This window comes from Heterocephalus glaber, unplaced genomic scaffold (assembly GCF_053883595.1).
Source record: "Heterocephalus glaber isolate CG9 unplaced genomic scaffold, H.glaber_assembly_v1.0 deba00001504, whole genome shotgun sequence".
In the NCBI taxonomy this organism is placed as follows: Eukaryota; Metazoa; Chordata; class Mammalia; order Rodentia; family Bathyergidae; genus Heterocephalus; species Heterocephalus glaber.
The window spans coordinates 61,888,125-61,894,354 of record NW_028258324.1 but is presented as its reverse complement, the minus strand read 5'-3'; the positions used below and the strand labels follow the sequence as shown (position 1 = coordinate 61,894,354).

General features: G+C 54.9%; 1 long non-coding RNA gene across 1 annotated transcript; it reads right to left on the bottom strand.

Moving 5' to 3' along the window:
* Nucleotides 1–475: 475 nt before the first annotated feature.
* Nucleotides 476–5,430, bottom strand: LOC110348419 (uncharacterized). The gene is made up of 3 exons (XR_002393652.2): nucleotides 4,560–5,430; nucleotides 2,995–3,108; nucleotides 476–2,203 (listed from the first exon to the last, which is right to left on the bottom strand). It is a non-coding gene; the product is annotated as an uncharacterized LOC110348419 (long non-coding RNA).
* Nucleotides 5,431–6,230: the final 800 nt, after the last annotated feature.

Below are 6,230 nucleotides of genomic sequence, written 5' to 3'. Positions count from 1 at the left end.
GGGGACGGGAGGGGCTGCTTCCTGGAGCAAGAGGGGCCCAGAGCTGGGCTGAAGGGATCAGGTGGCTGTGCTTGTGCAGAAATGAGATAGAGATGGAGCAAAGGGCAGAGAGGCCAGAGAGCCGGAAGTGGGGAGAGAGGCACAGCTAGGAGCAGTCAGCCTTTTCCGTAGCGCTCGAGTTTAAGGCTGTGAGGAACTGGAGCATTTTACATTTCTAGCTTCTAGCCTCCTCCACCCTCTGCAATGGATCCCCGAGGGCCAAGCCCTGCCCCTCTCGCAAAGGGTGAGGGTGAACAGCTGGACAGCCAGTGTGGCCTCCCAAGAGGCCGTGAGAACGGGCTGGGCTGTCTGCTCTGCTCTCTCTCTTCCGCCCACTGTGAAATCCACATCAGCTGGCTGTGCCTGAGAGATCTGTTTCCATCTGTTCTGGGCCCATCTGGTGGGAAAGCCTAGGACTGAAGGGGCCAGTGTGGGGCTGGGGGCAGGAAGAAGCCCAGCTCAAGGGGATGCTCGGCCAACCCTGGGAACAGCTGCCCGGGAGGGGCCCGAGGCCCCAGCTTCCAGGCAACTCTCAAATCACCCGGTTGGGTCCGCAGCTAGGTCACTAGCGATGCAATTCTGCACATCTAGAAAACATCTGTTCTGCATGAAGGGCCATTGGCTGTCACTGGGGGAGGCTCACCGGGGATGGGGACTTGGGCCACTGAACAACCAGGAGCCCTGATGTCCCCAGGAACCTCGAAACCACCCCTCTTGACTTTATCAGCTATGGCAAACCACCCAGCAAGTAGCCTCAGAGTCCTCGGCCAGGGCTGGGGGACAGAGGCCTGCGCCGGGCTACGCTGCCTCTATGGAGGACCAGGCTGCGGCACACTTGGCAGTAAGCAGCGCCGGGGCTGCTGCTGTGCTCAGTTCAGACACAGCATCCTGCTGGTCTCCTGCAAACCCAGGCTGCAGACAGGCCCACAAATAGGGGTTATTCGGGAGTGACCCCAAGGTGCAGTGTGAGAGAGCAACCAGCTGCCTTGGGAGAAACAAGTGCTCGAGGACGCGGCACGGCCCGGGGCGGGCTGCTTCACGGAGCTGCTCGGAGTCCTTCTCCGGGTCCACACGTGGCCGCCTCTGAATGCCATTATTCAGCCAGTCACAACCCCAGTCCCTGCTCGCTATTCGTCAGGGGGGAGGCCGGGAGCAGGTCCCCCAAACTTTCTGACTCCCCTACCCCCTGTTGTATGACAAAGTTAATGCTCTAGGAGACAGGATTAGAAATCACTTTCAAACTTTACAAAACACGTGTGGAAGACCTCCTGTCGGACTGGAGCTCTTTTACGCCCCAAGAATACAGCAGCAAATTAGGCCAAGCTCCCCCCTCCTCGAGCCCACAGCCTAGTTGGCTGTAACAGGCACTAGGTTCTTAGTGCCTCGAATATAGTCCACACAGTAAAGGCACCGTTAGCATTTTCAAGCCTGCAATTCTCAAGGAAAAAAATGCTATTTTTAAGATGTTTACTGATTTATAATATACAAAGTATAATTGTAACCATTACCTCTTTTGACCCTCACAATTATAATCCAGGGGGAGGGGACATCAGCAGCCACCCAATGGTTCCCCTTCAGCCACAATGAAACCCTGTGCCTAATCCAAGTACTCCCAGTCACTTAGACCATGTCACCTTCTATTCTGTGTCTGTCCTTTCCTTTTATTAGGCAGGGTAAAGGGTAGGAGGCAGGAAGTAAACAAAAAAAGTTAAACTAAATTAAAATAGCCTTTCTTTGTTTCTTTCTCTCTCTCTTTCTCTCTCTTTCTCTCTCTCTTTCTCTCTCTTTCTCTCTCTCTCTCTTTCTTTCTTTCTCTCTTTCTTTCTTTCCCATACAGTCTCTCCATGTAGCCCAGGTTGGCCTTGAACTTGGTGACAATCCTCCTGCCTCAGCCTCCCCGAGTGCTAAGATTGCAGGTGTGTGCTACCACACCCGGCTAAAACAACTCATCTCTACAGCTGCAGGTGCAGTAGAAAATTTTAAGTCATTTCCCCCTGGTATCAATGACTTACTTGTATTTGAGGACAGATGTCCACACTTCTCTTTCTGCACATAACCCAGACTTCGCCCCGTTAGTGCACACATTTGCTGCGTCTCTCTCCTGCACAGCTGGGATCTCATTGCGCAGCCACAGCAGATCTGATTCAGAAGGCGCCTGCAAGACCTAGTGAGGTACCGGGCGGTTATTTGGTGGCTCCAGAAAGGACCCGCTCCCCACCCCTGCCACCCCCATTCCCTAGGGGAGGAGAATCCTGAGATGGCTCCAGCCATTGCTGCCCTCACAGAGCATTTCTTCCGAGTCCCTGCTATGGCTCTGAAGTTGGCAGGGAGGAGTTGCGGCCAGTGGGCCGAGTGCCCAGGTGGCACCAGGGCCCAAGGACCCCTGAGCTTCCCCATGCCATTGCTAGAGGTTGAGTCCAACTCAAGGAGTCTGGGGGCGGGTGCCATCGAGCTCGACACCAAGGTCTGTTTTTAGAAAAATCCTCATTGGGCCAAGGGTTTAGCTCAGTGGTACCGCACCTGCCTCTCAAGTGCAAGGTCCTGAGTTCGATCCCCAGTACCAAAAAAAGCAAAATGCAAAGAGGAGAAAAATTCTCATTTTAGAGGATTAGAACTATTTTTTTCCCTCTCACTTCCTTCCCATCCAGCCCAAAGCATGAAAAAGTTTTTGACAGAGTTGCCTGGCAAAGAGCAAAATACCAGCCAGGCCCTGTGATTTCAATGACTTGGTGTAAAAAGCAGGCCCAGTAGAAGGGGAAGGGTGGAGACATAACAGAAAGCTCTCCCGGCAGAGTGCGGATGTCCAAGGGCCTTGGCTTTCTTTCCTCCCAGTTGGTTCTGTTACTCAAAGGCCTTATCTGAGCTCTGAGGGGCGGGGCCTGTGTCCCCTGGGCCTGGAAGTGGGGGAGGGGCCGGAGTCGAGGCCCAGGGGGACCAGCATTGTGGGGCACCCACCTAGACCGCAGTTCTGAAGAGGGAGAAGGCCAGAAGGCTGCTTCACTTCGTACTTGAGAGATCACTCCTGTCCCGGGAGGTCCTTCCCTCCAGCTGCACTTGTCCGGGGAGTTCCTACAGAAAGGCCAAGCAAGGGACTTGTCCTGGATTTCTAGAGATTTTCTTGTAAGAGATGATTTCTGTATAAACCAGGCGTGGGCACACATCTGTAATCCAGGCACTGGAGGCCAAGGCAGGGGGATGGGGAGTTCCAGCCCAAGCTGGGCAACTTAGTCACTTGGCAAGACGCTGTCTCGAAATAAAAAGGGGCAGAGACGTAGCTCAGTGTGCAGACCCTGGGTTCAGCCCAGTATCAGACAAAGGAAAGAGAGAGAAGGAAAGAGATGATTTCCACAGAGACCAGCTCTGTCCTAACCCTGGGATGCAAGCTAATGAGCCACAGGGCCCCTTGCCCATGATGAATTTTTGAGGCCACTGTTCTAAAGGTGACAGTCTGTGTCCAAGACAGTGACTGAGGCTGGGCTTGGTGTCACACGCCTGAAATCCCAGCACTTAGGAGGCTGAGGCAGAAGGATCGCTGCAAGTTCGAGGCCAGCCTGGGCTACATAGTGAGTTCAAGACCAGCCTCAACTAACTGAGATAGATCTGTCTCAAAAGAAGAAGAGGAAAAAGAAGAAGAGGAAGAAGGAGAATTGATTGAGGATTGTGAACCTGATCCAGGTCAAAAGAGCAAAGGCCATTTTAGTTTTTAAGGCTCAGGCCTGGATACCATCCTCCATCCATTTCACAGTCAGGACCCACACTGGGCAGAGCCCCGTGTTCCGGTCCGAGTCTTTTTTCTTTTTTTGGTACCGGAGATCAAGCTGGGGACCTCGAGCTTGCGAGGCAGGCGCCAGAACCTGAGCTAAATCCCTGGCCCTGCGGGCTGTCTTTTCAGCATCCAGAGACCGCGAGAGCCCACCAGACGGAGAAGGAAGTGGGGTGGGAATAACAGAAACACCGAGAACCTCGTCAGGGAGCAGGAGGGGAAAGCAGCTCCTCGCTCCATGCGCACCCCAGCTGGAGACAGTGGCCGGACACACACTCAGCGTGCGTGCGGGGAGCCCAGAATGGCACAGCGGAGGGGACGCAACTCGCATGTCACTGCAAAGGGCACCAGGGAGAGTGCAGCAGGCCCCGCGCCTGGCTCAAGGAGCACGGGGCAGGACTTGGGTTCGGCCCACCGAACAGCCCTCAGGATCCCTCCAGGAGCTGCTGGAGACCTCAGCACAGCAGAGGCTGGCCCGGCCTGCAAGCACACCTTGAAGGAAGGAAGGGTCGCTGTGAGTCTGAGAACAGCCTGGGCCATGTAATGAGTTCAAGACCAGCCTGGACCACACCCCGAGGTCCTGTCTCAAGAAACCAAAGCCAGCGAAGAGCCCTGGGCACCAACCCGCTGAGAGGAGGGCATCATTCTCTGCAGCAGGGCAGGAGGATGAACGTGCACCCCATGCCCTCCCCCGGCCTTCTCAGAGCCCCAGCCACACCCGACCACCCAGTTCTGCCAGCCCGGCTCCATTACTCACCCAGCAGGCTGAGGTCATCCAGGAAGGAAGCCTCGCTCCTGGAGCTCACCACACTGTCGCAACCCCATGAGTAATCAGACATTCCGGGAGCCCTGGGCAGCTCCTGCCAAGAAAGGTGTCTCACCGCACACCACGGGCTGCACCGCGCTGCAGCCCGGCCAAGCAAGGCCAGACTTGCCTGCTGCAAGGTCGCATGGGGCGGGAATGGTGCTCCTCCTGGACAGATGGTGTAAACGAGGCTGTAGACAGTGGCCTTTGCCTGGCTAATTCCTACACACCAGAGAGAGACCTTCCATTCTCCGTGTGCGGTCTCCAGAATTATAGTAACAGATAAGGATAAGACTTGGCTGTGAAGGAAACACGTGAATGGCAAAATAATGAAAATCACCCAATGTCCAGCAGCCGCAGGCAAATATTCTTACACCTGTAATCTCAGCACTCTGGGAGGTTGAGGCAGGAGGATGGTGAGTTTGCGATCAGCTCAACCCGGCCTAGCCTGGACAATTTAGCACCTTAGCAAGACACTGTCTTAAAATAAAAAATAAAAAGAGAACTGGGGATGTAGCTCAGTGTGAAGGCTCTGGGTTCAATCCCCAGTATTAACACACACACAAAAAAAGTGGATACATAAAATGAAAAGCTAATTGGCCGTTCTAAAAGTGTGGCTCTACTCTTTGCCTTCTCTCTGGAGTTGTCTCTGTGATGCGGTTTTAAAAGCAAGAGAGCAAGGCATGGAAGCAGAACGTAGACTTCGATGGCGTTTTGAACAAGGGCGCCATCCAGGTGCCCGCTCCCTAGTGTCCGCTGTGGGGCTGTGATCAGAGTGCACGTTCTCTGACCTGGGCCTCGCCAAATCCGTCAGCAGGGAGGGCTCAGGTTCCCCTCCTGGAGCCCAGCCAGCCCCTTACCCTTCCCCTCCTCTGGAGCCTCTGCACTCAGCATGGGGTTTCCAGCCCCGCACCCCAGGACCTCCAGGCCGAAAAGCCCCCCGGCCAGGCTCCCTGAGGCCCCTGTCCCACCAGCCTCAGGAAACTCTGGGCCCGCTGCAAACCTCCTGAGGTCACAAAGGGACAGCCCCAGAGGCATGGCCGAGTCTAAAGCAGCTTGCAGTCTGGTTGCCCACTCCACCCACAAAGGTCAGGGAGGAGAGACACCCGAGCTGCTCGGCCACGCCCTCGTGGGCAGCAAGGGACAGGGAAGGGCCTGGGCGCCTTCAGGCCCGCCGCAAGGGACAGGACCTAACATAACCTGCTGGGCACTGCAGGAGATCAGTGGCTCTGGGTAGGATCATAGTGCAGAGCAGCCAGAAGCGAAGAAGCAGCCCTCGAAAAATTCCCCCACAGAAAGGGAGGCTGAGGCAGGAAGGTTGCAAATTTGAGCCCAGCCTGGGCACTCATAATGTAGGAGACAAATATTTGTGGTCCGAACAGGACCAAAAATCTAGGCCAACGCTCTGGTGACACTAGGACTTGGGAAGGAAGCACATCGGGAGTTTAGGGGATCCCATCACATCCCATTGATGGACCACTAATCATGCAGAAGGGTCTCACTCATATCTTGGCTTCTCATTTTCAAGGTGTCTCTCTCCAGCTGTATCATTGCTACAGCATTTTTAATTTTTGTTTTTTGAGACAGGGTCTCACTGTGCAGTCCAGGCTGGCCTCAAACTCA